Raw genomic sequence first — 23,121 nt, forward strand, 5'->3', positions numbered from 1 at the left:
AGTAGGAGAATTTAAGTAAGAAAGGAATGATTGCCATGTTGCAACAAAAGGTAAACTTGATGCACAGTCAAATTGACTAGCTGTGTAAGTTAATGAGGAGGAATCAAAATGGTCAGTCATATAATCCATCCCTCGGTGGTGATCATGGGCACTCATTATCATAGGCTATTTTTAGGAAAAGTTTGTTTTGTACGATTTGAATATTCTCAGTTAAAATCCATGTGACTTTTGTTATGGTGGACTTAATTAATGTGGTGTGCTTAAGACTATAAGAATATGTATTTTGTATTGAGTATTTTGTTTAATATTATTTGTTTTTATATTAATATATTTTTGTGGTTTTTAAGTTTTATATAAGTATATATAATTTAATGTATATTATATTTAAATAATTTAAAATAAAATAAACAAAATATATAGCACTGGAGGTGTTTATAAGAAAAGTTAAATCTAGAAATGCCCTCACAAGAGGTGTTTCTCTTATTAAACACTTGTACAGACTGCGTTTCAATTGTCCCTTGTGGGGGCATTTATTTTTACATCTTGCTTGTAAATATTACCCTCCTCCTAACATTATCATGCAGTTCCTCCTCTTCAAATGTTTCTGCAATGCTTTCTCTTCCTTTTCTTCCTCCATCAGAGCCTTCCACATATTTGGTGTAGAAAAGGCTCCATCAACACATATCCACCACCACCATGGCAGATCTCTATATATATATATTAATAATTTTTCATCATCATCTTTTCTTTTTAATTATAATGATAATTTTGTAGATGGGAGGTATAATTAATTTTTGTTTAATATATGGATAAAAAATTATATATGTGTGAGGGGCAAAGAGTAATTTTCACCCACCCAATTCCATACTCACAGGCACACACAATACACTCAATTATACAAGCAGGCACGCCCCTGTCTCCGCAAGTTCAATGATTTGGTCCACACACACATATATAAATAGACAGAAAAACAACCAAATAGAAATAAATAACATCTATTTTAGGATGAAAAATGTGATTTGAATCTTAACATCATATATATTGAGATGATATACGTTGGCGTGACAAAGGATTCATTTTGCGTTGAAAACTTTGATAATTGACACACAACAATCACAATCCAAAACTTAGTGTGGTTCTTAATTTGATGAAAATGTTAGGCAACTTCTCTCAAAATTAATTTCACATAAATTTATTATATATCCGACATGATAAATCAATCACATCATGGAGCGACTGGCTTGTTTGTTTTCCACGTTGGTTTTTGGATTCTATTCCCACCACCCGAAAAAAGAAAGAAAGAAAGAAAGAAAGAAATGAAAATGATGTAAAAAATTATTTAAATTATGTAAATAATATATTAATTCTATAAAATGATATAACTCTTTTGATGTTTCAAGGAATGTTTCTGTCATTAAAAAATTATAAAAAATAACATTTTTTTATTCATATTAAAAAATTTAAAACTTTTTATTCATAATTTTTGTTCATATATTAACAATTTTTATTTTTAAATTAACAATAATTTAATAAATATTCACATGTTCTACTCTACAGGTCCTAATATGCATCAGGTATTAAAAATTTATAATTTTTATTCTCATATTAATAACTTTTATTTTTAAATTAATAATAATTTAATAGTCATTCATAATTTTGCATCTCCAAGTCTTGATATACAATAAATATTAAAAATTCACAACTTTTTATTTACAACTTTTATTCCTATATTAACAATTTTTTTAAATTCACAATAATTCACTAATCATTCGCAACTTTGTATATGTAGGTCCTGATATGTATCAGGTGTTGAAAATTCGTAACTTTTATTTTTATATTAACAACTTTTATTTATAAATTTACAATAATTCAATAGTTATTTGCAATTTCAGATATTATTATTTTATTTAAGGGCAATTTTATCATATTGTTTAATTCTCTAATAACAAAAAAATTTCATACAATTTTAAAAAATTATATCATTTGATGAGATTAATTTATTATTTATAAAATTTAAATAAATTTTTTTATCATTTTTTCAAGAAAGAAAGAAAGAAGGAAAGAAAGAAGTAGCAACAGAATCAGCATTGTCGCCAAAGTGAAACTAAACGACCGGCTTGTTTGTTTTCCACGTAGGTGGCCTATGCCTACACAACATTAAACATAAAGCAAATTTAATGTATCATATAAAAATAGTATAAGTAGATATTATTATTATTTATTAATATCATTGTTAATCTATATTTTATTCACATCATTAATTTATTTTTCAAAGCATATCACTAGGGTTAGCCGGTGTTTGCACTTACTGATTAATTGATTCTTAATGTTAATATGTTTATACTGATTGTGTTTGGTGAAATTAATTTGCTTGTTCAACATAGAGTATAAATTTTTTCCTAGCTAGCGTGAAATTTTAGTGAATTAAATCAAAGACATGCTTTTGGTCTATTACTTTGATATTAACTATTATTCCTTGATTTCAAATATTCCTTAATTTCTTTAATTCCAAACACCAGCGATGAACCATAAAGCCAAGGCCAAGCTATTACTTAATAATTAACCGCTATCTACTTAATTAACCACAAAATAATTTAAAATCGTACTTATTCATATAAAACACGTTTTTTGGATAGTGTAAATATATTCTGATGAGACGAATTAACTTGAAGGGTCTAGTAGATTCATCTATTCCTGAAGAAAATGTAGAAAGCAAGATTATGATAAAAAGAGGTATGACAGCACTTGGTGAGAATTATAAAATTATATTACTTTACGTTTTGTATCAAACGCAGAGCAATCTATATGAAGATCTAATTACAATTTTTTAAAAAATTGAACCATTTAAATCTCATCTAAGCATTTTAAGTAACACATGATTTAGTATATAATTGTGCTCCAAAAAAATTGTTCTCGTGACTTAGAGATCATTTATAATTATTGTTATAATGTGTTATATCTCATGTATACTTGACTTTAAATTATATAATTATAGTTGTGATTGATATAACTCAATAATTAATTTTAAATCATTGTGATTTATGTACTCTTGTTGTTTTGGCTTTAAGCTCAATAAATTATGTGATTTAATATTTTAATTAATATTGTTATTTAAATCTTTCTCTCAATATGTCATCCACTTTAATTTGCTGGAACATCCTGATCTCATTTTAAACAAGACACAGGACAAATATTTAAAGGAAAATATAACTTTAAATTTTTACACTTTGTTCATAATTTATAATAGGTCCTTGTACTTTTTTTGTATGTTCTAAGTCCCTAAATGAACAAAATGTATGGACCTTAAAAGGATTTAGAATATTGAAGAATAAAAATGTAGAGACCTAAGATACCCAAAAAAAGTGTAGGGATCCATATCAAAATACAAGTAAAGTGTAGACATTTAAAGTTATAATCCTCTATTAAAAAACATAAGGCATTTTTTCAAAAGTTGAATGTTTAAAAAATGTAAGACATTTTTAATTTTTTTGAAGTGTAATCACTGTCTTTTTTAAAAGTGTCTCTATTGATAATGATTTTATATTTATTATGAAATGTTTAATAGAAATAAATATAAAAATATAAAATTAATTTAAAAATAAATAACTATTTTATTGAGGATGAAATTTAATTAAAAATATTTTATATTTTTAAATAAAATATTTTTTAAAATTTACTTTCATTATTTTTTTGGAGTAAGACCCATGACAAGGGTGTCCATGCCGTCCCGTTCCTTCGCGTGCATCGAGCATCTCTAGTACTGTACGACAGCATGAGGCAAGTGGAAATGTGCTTCAGTGGGGTTGAAGACTTTCTGAACACTTGAAAGGTCCAGAAATGGGCCACGTTTCGAACAACAGAACGTGAAAAAATATGTACTGTGTAATGATATAATTTGAAAGATGCGAATAGTAGAGTTGATTAGAAACATAGAAAATGCGGATGATTGGGTTAATTTAAATTCAAACATTATTAATAGAACTAATTTAATTTGAAAAATGCGAATGATAATCATAACATACTGTGTAATAATTGAGAATAGTTTTCCACGATAGAGTTTATTGGAAAGTGGAAACATAGAAAAGACATAGTACAGTCGAAACGTGGACGAAGGGTGATCGCTGGCCCCATATCAATACCAACAACCTTGATTCGCGGAATATTATCTCCGTGTCTTATTTTTTGGGGGGGGGGGGGGATCGATTCATATCAATATTGTTCCTTACTTGAAAAATTAGTGAATTTCTCTAATTTTAAATTAGTGAATTATATTTTCAGTTTGGTGACTTTTTTTGTGTGTTAGGTTGTATTGTAAGTTTTGTTTTGAGTCCTTTTTTTTTTTTTCTTCACTTCAACTATTAGTGTGTGTAGTTGTTGTTTTTTGTGATTAATAAAATGGTTTGTTTTCTGGCCCAAACAAAAAAGGTAGTGAATTGTTTAATGGGACCAAAACCAATTCAAAGACCAAGTATATACTAAGTCTATTATCTTGCATTTAGATCATATAACCTTGCATCTCAATCAATCACCTTGCATTTTATACACCAAGCCTATCATCCTGAATCTTAAATTTATGATCTTACATACTAAGCCTATTAACCTTACATCCTAAGTCTAATGTAAGGTCATATGCTTAGGGTGCAAAGTCGTGAGCTTTTCATGTAAGATGCCGGTTTGAGGTGTAAGATTATAAACTTAGTGTGTAATGTGTTCATTTAAAATGCAATGCTATTAAACTTAGTGTGTAATATCATTTCATTATGCTCTTTTTCAGGAACCATTGCTGTCTTCAAAGTCAAATCGTAGAAAAGTACTTGAGAAGAGGGTCCTCCACGTAAAAGTGCTTCGTACGGTGGGCTGAGAGCCATGACCATGACCTTTGTTGTCAACAACATATTACTATAAAATAATAAAATATTTGTAAATTGTAAATTGTAAATTGTAAAATATAAATAAATCATGTGGTCGCGTGAGTCGCGTGATAAACAACTATGCATAAAATAAATTATACTGTTCAATAAAATTTAATAATGATATTTCATAATTTTATTGTATAAAAAAATATAAAAGTTTTGAAAATGTCTTTAATTTAATATTACTTTAAAGTTATAAACTTAATTATTACATTAAATCATTTCAGTTTTCTTTTATTAAAAAAGTATCAATATTAAAATCATATTTTTAACAAATTTCTTGTACCTTAAGATAATGAACTACTTTTAAAATTGTCTGATGGAGAACTTTAGAATAAATGATAACTTTGAAATATACAAATGATTAGTATTCTTTCATAAATTTTAAATATTAATTTTTAATTTAATCATTTTAAAAAATAATATATTTTCATTTTAAAAAATATATTCAAAATTTAAAATTATTTTTAATTAAATTGTACCTTTTTCTCCTTCCAGAAGTTAAATTTTATCGACCTATTATGAACCCTACATGCATTCCATATCTTGAATTTTTAATGATGACATAACATGTAAACTAATGATAAAGAAATTATCCACTCATGGTTACAATTTTAGAGAATTTTGCACAGTTGAAATTTTATGCTGTCTATTAAATTTAATATATTTGTAATTGTTTCGTTATGTGACTAGTATAGCATGTTAATTCGACCCACTAAACCGGTAAATTATTGAATATTCATGTCTTGACAAACTGAATGTAAAATGTTTGATATGATGAGCAAATCAAACAACAAAACAAACCAGAAGAACTAAATGTAATTAATTTTATATGATCAAAATATTTCTTATATCATAAGTCTTTTTTTGTTAAATGTTTTATTTGCAATTTACAGACTAATGTTTTTATTATTATACCAATAGATCTCATTGCACGACAATTTTGTCAACCAAATAAGATATAGGTCAAATAGTAAATAAGATATAAAAATGATGACAATTTTATCTTCACAGTAAAAAAAAATACAGGAAAATTTTGAATGATTTAACTTTTTCCATAAAGTCATTTTGTATGGCAATGTATTTTTGTGAAACGAAATAATTGCATTATAATACGACAAAAATGAGTGTTTCTGGTTTTCTTTGTCGTTATGGGATCAGGAAAATTCTCTTCCATGATGTTAATATTAATGGACCTCGTTGGGCCAACAACCCTAATGGTTGCGACGGGAAATTCGACAAGTTTTCATAATTAATGGACCTCACTCGGCCAACAACCTTAATGGTTGGGAGACAAAATTCGTTTTCATAATATTAATAAATTCACGCTTGATCAAATATAAATGGAACAGCGAGTGAAATGACTGTTTTATAATTATGCCTTTTAACCATTTCGATTTTTACAGCCATATAAATCATTGGATTAAAATATAAGTTATAAAAAAAGACAAGGGTGTGAGGTGATGTTTTCTCTATATCTTGAACTAACATTTCCAACAACCATTCTATTGCATCAACAACCTTTATAATGCCACATGTGACACTCACTGAATGAAAAGATTTATGAGACTTTTCGAATTCAAATTCTTCATAAAACAAGTTGGTTATAAGAAATCCAAAACAATAGTTTATGATTGGATCGAGTAGAAAAAACTTGATTTTCTTTAAATAAAATTGTGAATTTAAATCTTATAAATGATAGAATATCATATTATATAGAATTATCCTTAATTGAGGCCAACAATACTAGAATATGACATGATAATGCTAGAAAGTGGAAACCAAATTGATATTTAAATATTCCAAATAACAAAATTATGGATGGTAGAATTAAAGTAACAAAATTATGGCTATGGGAACACACGAGAATTTAAGTCAAAGTTTAGGTCCATCTCTCCCTCTCATCCACACACACAGGTAACATGTCCATAAGCATATGTATGAAGGTAGCTCAAAGTAGAGAACATGTCCAAGGCTCTAGATGGATTGATTTTTTAGGCCCAGGCCCAGCACAAATTAAAAGGCATTACAATTATAATTAATATTAATTATGAATATCCTAGAAGGAAGGAAGAAATCTTGGCTACTAAGTTAATGCCACTAACCCCTCAGAATGTGAAACTTGCTGAAATGGATACGGTTTTTTTTCCCCAAGAAAAAGTGAAGCCGGTTCCTGTTATAAGGCATCTTTTAAAAAAAATAATTTGTTATCCTTAATATAAATTATTTAATAGGCTATTAATTATATTTTTTCAACATTACTCTTATTTAATTTTATTAATTATGAGAGATAATGCAATATAAATTTAAAATTTTTTTTATTTAAATACAGTTAAGATTGGGAGTTTATTATATTTTCAAATAAAATTAATGACTTAACCACCTCTCCTTAATTCTAGTGAAATAGTTAGAAATGCTTTATAATAAACATTGAAGAAATATATATATATATATATATATATATTATAAAACATGAAAAGTAAGTCAAGTAATTAGGATATTAAATCAAGCTCATCAAATGAGAGGGAAGATTTCAGAATATCTTATGGTTTATGAGGTCCAGACCTTGCTTTGTGAACTCTATTAGCTTCCAAATTCCTTTGAAGACTAGTCATGGCAATCAAATGACTTATTGAGGTTGTTTTGAAACCGTAATTGGTATTGCTGACCCTTGTGAGGTAATCCTTAACATTTCATTTTTTTTATTCAAATGATCTCCCTCGTTGATTTTAAATTGTTTTTTTAATACATTTATATTATATTTATCAAACTAAAAAGAGTAAATTGACTTAATAATCATGAAAAATATAGTTCCATAAATTATGAATGAAGTTTTTTAATATTTTAAAATGTGGCCTGTTCACAAAATCAATTAAAGGTGATTTTCTTTTTTTATTCAAAAATAAATATATTATTAAAACACTTTACATAAAATTGATTTACGAATATATCTCTTATAATTAACTAAATAATTTTAGTCTTTAATTAACTGAATTAAATCTATGCATACATGTCCATCATATTGTAACACCCTCAAATTTACAAACCGATTTTTAATATGTAACACCCTCAAATTTACAAACCGATTTTTCGTAAATTATTAATTCAACAAATTATTTTTTTTTTCATTGAACCCTTATCATACCCTTATCATGGTAGAAAAATTTCTACCATGATACATCCAAGACAATATATCACAGGTCTTAAAATATCTCAAAAAGCAATTAGAACCATGAGGGACAGACAGGATCCTCATGTCATGATATTCAAATCAGATCATAAATCAAGAGGGACAGACATAATCCTCTTGGTCATATAAATACTTTTAATAAAAAGGATTAGAGTTTACATGCTTCACAAAAAAGATATGCCCTAAGTTGGCACAAGATACATTGTATAATCTAAAATAAGAGGCAACGTAAAAGATGATGTCTCGTACACCATAGTTACACCTCTGGTGCTTTCTCGGCCGGACTCGCTCCTGTAAAAATATTAACCACGGGGAATGAGACTTAAAAGTCCCAGTAACCAGAAATTAATATGTAATGATACATGCGGATGTAACTAATCATGCGATTGCTAAGTGGGCACACAAAACATTTAACCGAACAATATATTTCAAACAAACCGAATAAGTATTTAATTTGCATGACTGCACCTTATATCCTCCTTTTGCCATGCTCGGACGCCAAATCACCCGGCCAAAGGTGAGTTGGACCAAGCGACACGCCACTCATTGGGTCCAATGAGGGCTTACCACGTGGTAATAATTAACCGAACAGAAATTCCCATTAACACCATACATTAAAATACCCTGACAAATCATGCATCATTCAAATATCCAAATAGAAATATATCCGAACAATAATATCTCATCATGATAAACAAAAAATAAATTTTTAACCCACTTGGCAATGATTTCACGGAAGTATATAACAGTATTTATTTTCAATAATTCATAATTTTTCCAAACAACAAAACAACACATAACCATTCACAAACACATCCATCACAACACATTAATAATGGTTACCTTGTGTCTTGAATAACAAGTTCTCCTTCACAACTCCTTTTTCACCACTATTTTTGTCAATATAATCTACATAATTATTTCACAATACTATATATTAATTTTACATTAAAATAAATAACTCTAATTTAAATAGTTAGAAAGTCTTAGATCTATAATCCATATTAACACTAATTTAAGATTTATGCCTCATTTAACTTCTCAAATTCTTTTCTAAAATTCTCGTACCCTAATAAACTATTTTTTTTATCCTCAAATCACTTCTAGTATCACAATTTCATCCTTCTATATTCTAAAAATTCATCCAAAAACAAATTAAATTTTAAAATTATCCTGAAGCCTCAAATCACCTTTCTATAACCTCAAAAATACCTATTCATACTTAAATAAATATTTAATAATCATAGGTTTATCCCTACTTCTCAGATTCCACATAAATTCAACCATATAGATCTAGATTTTAACTCAAAAATTCTTAAACATGAGTTTCACCTCAAGAAAATATTCTATAATATTTATTATATCCCTAAGAGTTTTAACCTATATTTTTAATCCATCATATCATCAGATTAACTATCCTATATAAAAATCCTAATCAAAATATTTACTCTATCCTACAAAATAATCATATCACTAGAAAGCTAATATTATTTAGAAAATAACTATAAAATTAATTTTGTAATTAAATAAATTTTTAAATGCTAATCTAAACAGGAAAGTTAGAACATACCTGAAGAAAAAGAAAATAATCCCCCCTTGCGAGAAAACGCCGAGCAACGTGAGAGAAAGAGAGAAAAATAATATAAAAATGGGATTGTGAGTCCCAAAATTATATTAAAAAAAATTATAGGTCTGAATTTAATTATTCGAACCTTTGGGCCATAAGTTGCAATTTTCTCTAAATTGCATCTTAGCCTCTCATGCTTCCTAATGCACACACCCCCTCCTTTTTATACATGAAGGCACCTATTCTCTTCCCTCATCTAACTAATGTGGGACTTAGAAACAACAACCTTCCACCCCCTTTTTTTTTGTTCCTTCTACCTTCTTTTTTTTTTAACACACACATAAAAAAAATTATTTATGTATTATATCTTAACTAAATATTGCTTATGTGGTTTTAAATTTAAATTTTTAAATTCATAATTAAATACATAATCATAATATTATTTCTAAATAACCTCAAATAATATAAATTCCTATTATTATCATTTTTTCCTCAAAACCTAAATTCCACAATTTCTTTATTATATAAAAATTAGGATGTTACACATATCTCTCCCCCTTTCACAATAATTTTTTCCCTTTGTTGGTAGGTAGAAGGATCAAGATGGTATTCACATATTATTTTATTGTTGTCCTAACAAGTGCACTCAAAGTAAGAGATGTCCCAACATGAGTAGTTCAATTTTATATCTTTGCAAACGAGTCTCATTACTAGACTTCCTTGTGCAAAGATTAGTAAAAATCCAAAACATTTGTTATAAAGGAGGGGTATTTGATTTTCTGTGATAAATTAAGATGTTTAGAATGTTTTATGGCCTGTGTTTGATTTGTTTTGAAAAAATAATTATTTTATTTTTTTATATTTTTGATCCATGATAGTATATTAATGATATACAATTATATATAATTGATAAACCATATCAATGAAAAGTTATTAACACCATTTAATCTTGTAGATATGGAGATGCTTAATCTCGTCATTTTTTATAATGAAAAATGAGATTTATTAGTTTAGGTATTTGATTCTCTATGATAAGCTAAGATGTCTGAAAAATTTTACAGACTATGTTTGATCTGTTTTGAATAAATGATTATATTTTTTTTGTGTTTCTAATCTATGATAGTATATTGCATATTACTGATGAACCATATTAGTGAAAACTTATTAATACTTAATCTTGCACATACAGAAATGCTTAATTTTGTCAATTCTTTTCTTTTTTGTTAAAAGAGAGTTAAATAAAGCTCTTGTCCATCTTCAAATATTTTAAAAAACTATTTTTGTCAAAAAAAAGTATTTGAACAAATGCCATATTATTTATAAAGAGGATAATAATACAAAAATTTACTTCGATCAGTACTCAGTAGCTAGGTGTTGTCCATTTTCCATTTCCAAAAATTCAAAAGTAAAAAAAATTTTAAAAAAATATCGTTAGGTTTTAAATGTTAAGAAAATATTTTTACTTTAAAAGAAAAAAATAGACTTTATATTACTTATTTGGAAGAATCTTACCTTTTGTAAAGCGCGTTGTGTTTTACTGTTACCTCTACTGTGTAATTCCTTTGATGCCCTTGTCAGTTTTTGCTCCCACTGACGCCTGGTGTGAATTTCCATTTTTAAAATTTGATTGTTTTTAATTTATGTTACTCATTCCTTCACTGTTTAATGACAAAAGCGCTTTTTTCACTGTTCTTTCTACAGTGAAATTCCTTTGTTGTCCTTGCACAGTGTTTAAATCTAAATTGTTTATTCATTTGTCATTGTAATATTAATTCCTTTACTAACAAAAAAATATTTGTACCTAAAACAATATTTATATTCACATTTATCATTGACAACTATCTTGATACGAAAAATTGTTATAATACCCATTAGTTTATTCAACAAAATATCATATATTCATTTAAATTTGATTTAAAACACCACTCATTACAATTTCTTGGATGAGGTGATGTAAAATCCATAATTTAATATCCATATAAAAATGATTGAAAAATAAAAACAGAACTTCCAAAATATGAATATAATTTCTTATAAGATTCTAAGGAGGAAAATATACCTATTGTGCTAGCCGAGTGCTATACTGTATGTGGGAACAAAGTTACAGACTGAACTCAGTTCGTGACTTACAGCAAATGCACATAGAGAGGATGAGAATGAAGGAACTCAGAGAGAGCAAGTTACTATTTTTGTTTTGTTAACCAAAGAATCTAGCGAACTACTCCTATAAGCCAATGTTAAATGGGGAACATGCATATATGTTTAACATAACCATTCCCTCTTAAATTCAAAAGCTAAAATATAGAAGGGAGAAATTTATATTTGAGACCCTGAGTAAATTGCACGTTGAACCCAAGCATTTTTTATAATTGTGACTAAAACTCCATTCCTCAATTTGAGCTTTTTGTATGGGCCTGATTCACTAAAAGTGGATAACCCAACATCTCTCACTTACACTTGGTAGAGAAGATAATGTCAGTCCTATACTATCTCTTTCTCTTTCTTCTCTTCATATAAGGTGCTTTGTTATGACCACATAGGTTTGACGTCTTGGTTTTAGGTGTTCGTACTAGGAATCCTATTAAGGACTAGCATAAATAACCCTAAAGTTGAATTTATTCTTAATTGAATTTGTGCCTTAATGTCCTATTATCAATATATACTTTTCTCATTATGACTAATCTGATCCCTCTTGAGTCAGTCCAAGACTCAAATAATCTCTCTTATATACGTAGTATCTACACTTATGAATTAACAAATTATTTCATAAGGGACATGTTTTGAATATGAGCATAGATGTGTATATTTAAGATAATCTTCCTTTCGCCCATATGCCACTTTGATAGAAAATAGTCGCTTTCCTAACATGATACCTTTAGGTCGCATCAATCATGACCATAGGATGTATGTTAAAGTAGCAAACACTATGACATATCTCCATAATAATGTCAAAGTCAAAGGACATTATTGAAAGGATTTTTTCTTTCTGGGACTCATACAGCAATGAAGTAGGGATTTATTTACTTTCTTTCCATTGCAATTCTTAAGCACATGTATGAAACACACGTTATGGTATTATTCTTGCTTGTAAGAGTGTAAGTCATTTTTATTTATTATTAACATCATACAAACTTAAGTTTAGATATTCACTATACCTAAATCTAAATTCTTTTTTTTTTCTATTGATCTCGTATGATGTCAATTTAGAAGAATTTATTATTTGGCTACAGGTATCATGGATATAGGGATCCATGACTCGATCCAAGTATACTTATGGATTTCATCTCGATTTGCTCTTTAATCAAGGTAACATATTATTTGTATTTCTTCTCTACCATATCAACAATTCTATTGCCTTGCTGGTGAACACAAATGTCTCATCTTTGATTTGAATGTCAAAAGTAGTTGCTCATGTAAGAGAGTCAACCTTATCAACCTGTACGACATACTAAACATTGTATATTCCCAAACGTACATATATGAAAGTAATGAAAATTCTTATTAATATTAACTAAAATATTACATTAAGTCTGTCTTTTCACAATCTAGCTATGCCAAGAGCCCTTACATGTTTTTTAAATATCTCCTTGGCTATGGGTTTTGTTAGGGGATCTGCTATCATACACTTCGTGGAAATGTATTGAATAGTGATAACCTTTTGTGTTATATAATCCCTTATAAAATTATACTTAATGTCTATGTGTTTGGTTTTGCTACGGTATTTAGGATCTTTAGTGTAGGCTATGGCTGCAGTTTTGTCACAATGAATTAACACTGGATTTGTACTTTCATTTCCAAACCCAAGATGTTCTAAAAATCTCTTCAGCCATATAGCCTTTTGCACTGCTGCAATACATGCTACAAACTTAGCTTTCATAAAGTGTACGGCAATACATGTCTACTTCTTACTGTTCTAACAAATGGCCCCATTGTTTAGCAAGAAAGTGTAGCCTGAAGTCAATCTTCGTTCATCTTTATCTCCACCTAAATCCGTGTCGAAGTATCTTGTTAGGCATAGATCAGTCCCATGATAACACAGTGCATAGTTAGCAGTACACTTTAAGTATCTTAAGATCCTCTTTACAGCCTTCCAATGTCCTTCATTAGGGTTGGATTGATAGTGACTCATAAGTCCTATGGCATAACAGATGTCTGGTCTTGTACACATTATTGCGTACATCAAACTTCCAACTGCACTGACATATGGAACTTTTTCCATTTTCTTTTTGGCTATCTCAGTTTTAGGACCCATATCAGGACTAAACTTCACACTTAAAACTACTGGGGTATCTATGGGTTTACAGTCTTTCATATTAAAATGCTCAAGAATTTTTCTTATATAATTCTCTTGTGAAAGAGAAAGGAGTTTCTTAGAATAATTTCTTTAGATTTTAACTCCAAGAATGTATTTTACTTCACCTATGTCTTTCATTTCAAAATTCAATAAAAGCCATTCTTTAATAGCGATTATCGAATCCAAACTATTTTCGACTAGTAAAATATCACCTACATAAAGAGATAGTATTATGAAGTTTCCGTTGAGGTTATTACTTTGTGAAACCTCAAATACCACTGTCTGGATGCTTATTTTATTGTATAAATTGATCTATTTAATTTATATACTCTATCTTTTTTTCCCTTTTTAATGAAACCTAATGGCTGTTGCATATAAATTTCTTCATCCAAATTACTATTTAAAAAAGCAGTTTTTACATCCATCTAGTGTAACTCTAAGTCCAAACTATTTACTATTGCTAGAATCAGTTTAATAAAATTGAAGCGTACAATAGGAGAAAATGTATCCTCATAATCTATTCCTTCTTATTATGTATACCTTGTCGCTACTAAGTGATCCTTGTATTTATCAATTGATCCATCCACTTTTCTTTTGATTTTAAGAACCCACTTCCCAATAGCCTTTCAACCACATAGTAAATCAACTAATTTCCATACTTGATTAGTCCTTATGGAATCCATATCTTCATCCATTTCTTTTTTCTATTTATCCTTAGCAGGTCCTGATAAAGCTTCATTTATAAAATATGGCTCATTATCATCTTGAAGAGTTATCATCAATGCTTCACCCTCAATTTAGAAGCGTCTTTTTGGCACACTCTTTCTATTACTTTTTTGAAGTGGGGTTTCTTGTAGATTTTGATCCTTTTTTGGTCCTCTGGCAGACCTTTTAAAGCTCCTACTTAGATTAGCAGTTTGTGATGATTCAGGCCTTTCTATTTATTCTATATTATATTGCTCTCGTGTCTCCTAAAGAGATACAGTTCGATCAACTTCTCCCCTGTTAGGAAATTCATTTTCTAAAAACATGACATTCCTAGATTCAATTTCAATTATAGTTCCATCATCATTTTCACTAATGAAAACATAACCCTTTGATTACTAAGAATATCTTATAAAGATACATTTCTTTTCTCTTGGACTTTTTTTTTTATATTTATGGGAATCATCAGAGACATATGTAGTTGACCTTCATGGTCTTAGGATATTTAAATCTAATTTACGTTTTGTCTATAACTCATAGAGTGTGGAAGTAACTGATTTTGAGGACACAAAATTAAGTATAAAGGTTGCAGTCAGCAAAGCATTCCCCAATATGAGATTGGAAGATTTGCTTGTGCCATTATTGACCTAACCATATTTAAAAGAGTCTTATTTCTTCTTTTAGCAACTCCATTATGTTGTCGAGTGCCAGGAATAGTTAGTTGTCTAATTATTTCTTTTTCTTTATAAACTTCTCTAAATTGATCCAATAAGTATTCACATCTTCGGTCAGTTCACAATGCTTTAATTTTACTATCCATTTGATTTTCAACCTCATTAATGTATCGTCTAAAGCACTCAAGAGCTCCAGACTTTTGTGATATCAAATATACATGACCAAAATGTGAAATATCATTGATAAAGGTAATAAAATACCAAGCTTCATATTTTATCCTTATACTTATAGGACCACATATATCAGAATGAATTAATTGCAATAGATTTTCAACCCTAACACCTTTATTGAAAGGTTTTCTCTTTGCTTTACCAGCTAGACAATTTTCACATAAGAATATTTTCATATTTGTAACTAGACCTAGCATTCCGTCTTTAGCTAGTTTAATCATTCTATTTTAATTAATATGTCCTAGTCTAGCATGCCAGACATTCATATCGACATTATTGGAAGAAGTAGTAAATCAGTCATGAAAGTAAACTTTATCAACAATATCCATAATAAAAAAAATTTTTGAAAGAAAAGCACAACCATAAAAAGGTTGAATTGTATATAATGTTAGCAACTTTGTCATGAAAATTAATTACAAACCTAAATTTTAAAAGGCAAGCAATTGAAATTAAGTTCCGTTAGATGTTCAATGCATGTAAAACATCATGGAGAATTAAGGTTTTTCCACCTTACAAGATCAACTTGTAGGTTCCTATACCTTTTACCTCGATCCTCGCATTGTTGCTAATGTAAGGCCACTTGCTTTGATTCAGCAACTGATGAAACTCTAAGATGGATCCCCGATCCTTGCTTATGTGGTTTGTGGAGCTTGAGTTTACAATCCAAGAAGAAGAAACAGTTTCTATTAGAAAAACATTACTGGAAACATAAAAAAATGTGAATTCACATAATTCATTGGTACCTGATCACGTTCACTTTGCTCAGGAAAATCCTTTGCAAAATGGCCCATCTTTTAACAAGTGAAACATTTGACCTTTTTAAGGTTAATTCTCTTTTTGCTACTCTTCTTTCCCTTTTTCTTGAAAGGTTGTTTGTCCTTCTTTACTTTACGGCCACTCTATTAGGTCAACGATTAGGAGGCTACATTTGTATCTCCCATCACATTAATCTTAGCAAAATCACTATCGTCTATAAAGAATTTTACAAATTTTTTCATAATCATTATATATGGCTCTTAAATGACTTATCACTTTAGAGCTCTCACTCAAATAAAGTATATATAAAGCAATAAAAAAAATAAAATAACATGCTTCATATATATCATAAATCATCAAGGTCTTGATACAACATAACTTAACTAAAAATAAATTCTTAAAAATAAAAAAATACTTAAGATATAGACCTAAAAAGACAACTCTTAATTATGTCTTTATAATTTTTTTGTACTTTCATCTCCTTGATGGCTCTATTCTATAGAGTATTTTTTGAGTACGACTTGTTTTGCTTGTTATGTTGCATAATTTTTTTTTTAAGTTGTTTGAAAATTTCTCCTACAATCATGGCTTGTTTTTTCTTTTGTTATGAAGTTTGAATATGCTCTTACTATTGGAGAAATTTGATCTGACTTTTTAATTCTTGGAGCTTCTCTTTTTGCTGTATTTATGATCACTGAGGGTGTGAAAGATTGTTCCACATCTTCATCTTCATCTTGAAGATTCTCATTACCCTCTGATTCATATTTTGATTTTGACAGCATGCACACCTCTTTAGGTTTTTCTGGCATATTTTTGAGATCAACATTGGGATCCTCTTTAGGATCAGAATCAGAATCCTCACATTGAGGTTCATATTCCTCCTCCTTCTTTTTAAAGGGTTCTGGGTCAGAATCCTCACTGAGAGACTCATAATCTAGTCTATCCAAATACTCAATGATAACAGAATAATTTTGTGAGTTATTAATTACTGCAAGAAGCCTCTTACTTCATACTTTCCTAAAAAACAAAAAAAAAGTTAGAATTTTTTTCATACACTCATAAAATGCACTAAATAATTTTAAAAATAAATTCTTATTTTATCTTAAATATAGGCAAATAGCATAATCAAATGAAGATCTCAAATTTAGAGATTTTTAAGACAAACTGTGTGCCAATCTAGTTCCACACATGCCCGTACTCCCCCAAGAATAATTCTGGATTAAAAAATTTTGAAAAAAATTTAAAAACAGAATATATCACTCTCAGAAGAGGTGCATGTACCACATGTGCCACCTTCTCATGCCGTGGTGATGACACACGCTGATCAGTTATGCTCCACGCGTCGTCAGCTTTAGGGTGGTGTCAACCATGCGCTGATGGCATTCCTTGATAGGTTCTATATGCCACGTGTCCAAATATATATATATATATATATATATAAATTCAAATTATATATATACATATTTTATTTTTAAATTTTTTTAAAAATATGGGTCTCGTTTTTTGTACCCGACCTATGGACCCAAAACTAAAATATTTTTTTTTGGGTTGGGCTTCTAAGCCCAAAACATTTTTTTGGCTTCAAGGCTTTTGGGCTTGCTAGCCCAGAAGGAATTTTTTTTACTGAATGACATGTCAAAACGATGTGTCATTTTGACAATGGCAGAAATGACTTGTCATTTCTATCATCGTCTACCTCCAATCGGGTCAATTTGACTCGATTCCTCTAGCGGGTTGGGTATGTCATACTTAAAACTTTCAGAAGCTAGATCTCCTCCATCCGATCTCCATTTTATGCGTTCTTGTGTTGTTTTCTTCATTTTTGAGCTCTACATGTTTATGCAATCCTTTTGTCGAAACAACTCAATTTTCAGGCACCTATTATTTGGTTTTTTTTTTTTTCAGTTGTAACGTTTATCATTGTTGAACACATGCAGAACATGTATAGCCTTATATGAAACACTTATATCAACCAAGAAGCACATAAACATGCTCATTTTAGAGAGGTTAATCATAAAGATGGACAGAGACAGATTATGTGAAAAACATAAGAAGAAAATCAAAAAACAAAACTGAAAGATTTGCATGTATATGATTAAGAAAATCATTATATGTTCTTCAAACACAAGAAATGTAGCCCAAAAAAACTAACCTAGCTCTGGTACCAATACAAGATTTTGAGGAGGAAAGCATACCTATTGTGTTGGCCGAGTGCTATATCGTATGTGGGAATGAAGTTACAGACTGAACTTAATTCGTGACTCACAACAAATGCACATAGAGAGGATAAGAATAAAGGAAACTCAGAGAGAGCGAGTTCCTATTTTTGTTTTGTTAACCAACGAATCCAGCGAACTGCTCCCATAAACCAACGTTAAATTATGAACATACGTGTACAGTTAACATAACCATTCCCTCTTAAATTCAAAAGCTAAAATATAAAAGGGAAAAAATTATATTTGAGCCCTAAGTAAATTGCACATGAAACCCAAGCATTTCTGATAATTGTGACAAAAACCTCATTGTTCAATTTAGGCTTTTGTACACTAAGGATCGATAACTCAACATTTCTAAACCAGAGTATGACTTGCAAAGTTTTATTTATTAAGTTAGACATTGTTATAAAAACACATACTCATATAATATCAAAAGATATTAAAAAAAATAAATTTCTTTCTAACTCCTTGCATCTCAAGGAGAATCTTCTAGTTATAAATAAAGCTCATCTAAATTTAAATAAGATAAAAGAGGATTATAAAATGAGATAATTATTTTAAAGTTTTTAAGATTTCACAAGTGAAGTTAAGTAATTAAAAAGTCTTATTAAGAAATTAACAAATAAAATTACACTGTTAACAAACAATATAATTTAGTTAAGGGAGTCACAAATTTAATTAAATAATTAACAAATAAAATTATGTGATTAACAAATATAATAATTTTATGCATCATATGATTAAAGATATTCAATGAAAAGGAAAAGCACTATTCAAATAAAGTAACGTGGAAAGGAGAATGTGCCACCTGCTACTAATCGCTACATGGATTGAGGAAAGCAAGCCTTAGGAAATAATGGGCCTAATTGGACTACTTTCAACCCTTTTGCATCTCTTAATAGGGATGAAGTCGGGAGAGCAAATTTGGACCATGACCCATTAAGGCAAACAGCTTTGATAACAAGGTCGGCTAAATTAGAGCATTTACATGAAATGAACATGGAGATTAATCAGTTTGTGGGCCAAACTATTGATTGCAGCATTATACCAGATTTCATTAGTGCTATGGACACTTTGGATGGAGTCACTGATAGGGCCTCAAACCCCGTTGAAATACAAATGGTTTCTCAATGAATTCTATTACTTGGAGCTCAAGAGGAACAGGGTACAAACTATTCCCTAATATCATAAATGAGTTGAGGAAAATATATAGTCTGGATCTTATCACTGTTTTAGAAACAAGAAGTAGTGGAGAGAAGGCCAGAAAAGATGTAGTGAGACTGGGATTCAATAATTAAGTTATTATAGATGCTGATGGATTTCAAGGTGGCGTTTGGTGCCTTTAGAATGATAAAAATATTCATGTTTCTATCATTGAAACAAATTTCCAATTTATTCATCTCAAAATTGAGACTGTGAAGAAGGAAGTATGGTAGATGACTGTGGTTTATGCTAGTCCAAATATTACTATTTGACGTGGCTTATAGAGAGAGTTGAAGAGGATTAAAGAAGCAATGTCAGGAGCTTGGTGTGTGGCAGGCGACTTCAACGCCACACTCCTTTAAAGTGAAAGAAGAACGAACACTCTGACAGGTACGGGGGTTGATGTGGATTTTAGTAATTGGCTTTTAGATTCCTTGATGAATGATATTAGGTTTCAAGGACCTCAATATACTTGACATAGAAATGAGGTGGAGAGGAGGATAGATCAGGTTCTCTATACTGTTGAATGGTTGGAAAGATTTCAATCTGTTACGGTCACTCATCGTCATTGGTATACTTTCGGCCATAGACCTCTCCTACTCCAACTCCATGACGGCATCACTTCACGTACTCAAAACAAACCTTTTTGATGTATAGTGCTTTGAGTCATGCATGAGCAGTTTGATGATTTTGTTCAGGCTAAATTGGGTGAAAATACTTCTTGGAATGAGAATATCAAGAATTTTGCTATTAAATGCTCTAAATGGAACAAGGAAGTTTTGGGTCACATGAATGATAGGAAAAAAGAAACTTCTTCGATATCTGGAAGGAATCACGAAAACCTTAGGTAATGGTGGCAATAGACATAACTTGAAGAGCTGTAATTGAAACTTTGGCACGAGCTTGAAAGCGTCCTTCTTCAAGAAAACATCTTATGGGCTCAAAAAGCAAAGAGTAATTGGACTCTTATGGGAGACAAAAATACTCACTACTTTCACTCTCGTGCAAATGGAAGAAGAGTTAATAGAGTAGGATCCATTGAAGGAGATAATGGGGAGTGGACTGTTGATGAGACTGAGTTGAAGACTACGATAATAAATTATTTTAAAAATATTTTCTCTGATGATGTAGATTTAAGACCCAAGATTATATCCAGAATTAATTATCCCTCTATAGATGCTGATATGCTTCATCTTTTTGGCTGCGATATTAAAGATGCAGAAATTTAGGAGGCTATTAGAAGTATGGGAGGATTTAAATCTCCTAGGCTGGACGGGCTTAACGCAATCTTTTATTAAAGCCAATGGAAAATAGTGGGTGCAACTATCATCGCCACTATCAAAGAGTATTTCACTAATCCGCAGAAGGTTCGTGAAATAAATAATACTTTTCTAGTTCTTATTCTGAAGAAGAATCCACCTGAGACAGGATGTGATTTACAACCCATTAGCCTTTGTAATGTTATCTATAAGACTATTACTCAGGTTATTACGAATAGAATGAAAACTTTCCTCCTAAAGATTATTGCTCCTAACCAATACAGCTTTATTCTGAGATGGCATAGTTCTGATAATATCATTGCCGCCCAAGAAGTTATCCATTCTATGAGAAAAACACAAGGGAAGAAAGGATTTATGGTGATAAAGATAGATCTTGAGAAGGCTTATGATTGCCTAAACTAGAATTTTTTTAGTTGATTGTCTACATGGTTTATATTTACCTCCTAGTATGATTGATGTTATATATCAATATGTGACTTCTACTTCTATGCAGCTCCTATAGAATAGTAATAAGTCTGAATCCTTTAGGCCTTCCAGGAGAGTTTTCCAAGGCAATCCTATATCTCCTTATTTGTTTGTCATATGCATTGAAAGGCTTGCACATTTGCTTCAACAGAAAATGGAAGATGATGAATGGAGACCCATTCGCTTAGGGAAAACTAGGCCACTAATTTCTTACTTATTTTTTGCTGATGATATTATGCTTTTTGCTAAAGCTTCTCTTGATCAGGTGACAATTATCAAAGACTGTTTGATGACTTTTTGTAACAGCTCGGAATGAAAGTCAATGCCACCAAGACTAGGATATTTTTCTCCAAAAATGTTCATAATGTTCGTTAGGAGGAGTTGAGTTCAGCTTTGGGTCATTCCATAACTATAGACTTAGGCTAATACTTGGGAGTGCAATTACACTCAAAGCCTGTTGATAAAAACACGTTTGCGAACATTGTGAATAAGGTTAAATCTAGATTATCTTCTTAGAAAGCAACATCCCTCTCTCTTGCAGGCCGAATGACGCGAGTCTCCATGTTAGTATTGCCATCCCAAGGTATAATATGCAAATTGCTTTACTACCTGCTCAAACATGTGAAGCTCTTGAGAAGGCCAATCGGAGCTTTATTTGGGGTTCTACCAAGGAGAAGAAAAAAAAACGCATCTTGTTTCTTGGAACACTATTGGGATGAGTAAGAAACAGGGAGGTTTGGGCATTAAGCATACTAAGGTTCAAAACCAGGCACTCCTTATGAAGCTTGGTTGGAAACTAATGACTCAAAAAGATGACCTATAGGTTTGTGTTGTACGTGAAAAATACAAGCGTGGACATGATCTTCTCCCCAAAATTAAGAAGTCAAGATCAGGGTCTAACACCTAGTCTGGAATTAAAGCTACGTGGGATAAGGTTTGGGATGGGACTGAAATGATTACTAATGGTAATTAGGTTTGATGGAAATGGGAAAAACATGGCGATTTCTTAACTAAATCTGCTTACTCTCGTCTATACGAAGAACAGGAAGGAGGTGATAGAAAGTGGGCTCTTATTTGGAAGATGAATATACCCCAAAGATGTAAATCTTTCATGTGGCTTCTTCTCTATAACAAACTTCTAACAAATGACATGAGAAGATGTCAGAAGATAAGTAAATGATGATAGGTGCCCTTAGTGCCTTAACTTTACGAAAAGCATGATGCATGTTATGTGAGACTGTCCTCAAACATTCCAATATTAGTGCAAAATTGTCTCCCTTACCTATCAAGGAGCCTTCTTCGGGGCTTCATGGAAAGAGTGGATCTATTGGAACCTTTAAGGAGCTCAACGAAAAATGACACCTGACTGGGAGAATATTTTCTCTTTGAGTTTTAGGCAAATATGGCAACGTCATAACATCCATCTTTTTGAACACGTAAACAGGAGTAATGGCAGTGTGTATGCTCGGGTGACTTCTATTTCCTCAATTACAATGCAATAACGAGTTAGTATGGCTCAAGTGAATATTATAGGCTAGATTGTAGAACCGAGATGAGAAATATAGCATGCCTCCCACCTGACTGCGTTTTGCTTTATGTTGATGGAGCTTACTCATCATCACTCTCA

The sequence above is a fragment of the Prosopis cineraria genome, unplaced genomic scaffold, assembly GCF_029017545.1.
Source record: "Prosopis cineraria cultivar Desert tree isolate PC_DT_omini unplaced genomic scaffold, ASM2901754v1 PC2, whole genome shotgun sequence".
NCBI classification, from domain to species: domain Eukaryota; kingdom Viridiplantae; phylum Streptophyta; class Magnoliopsida; order Fabales; family Fabaceae; genus Prosopis; species Prosopis cineraria.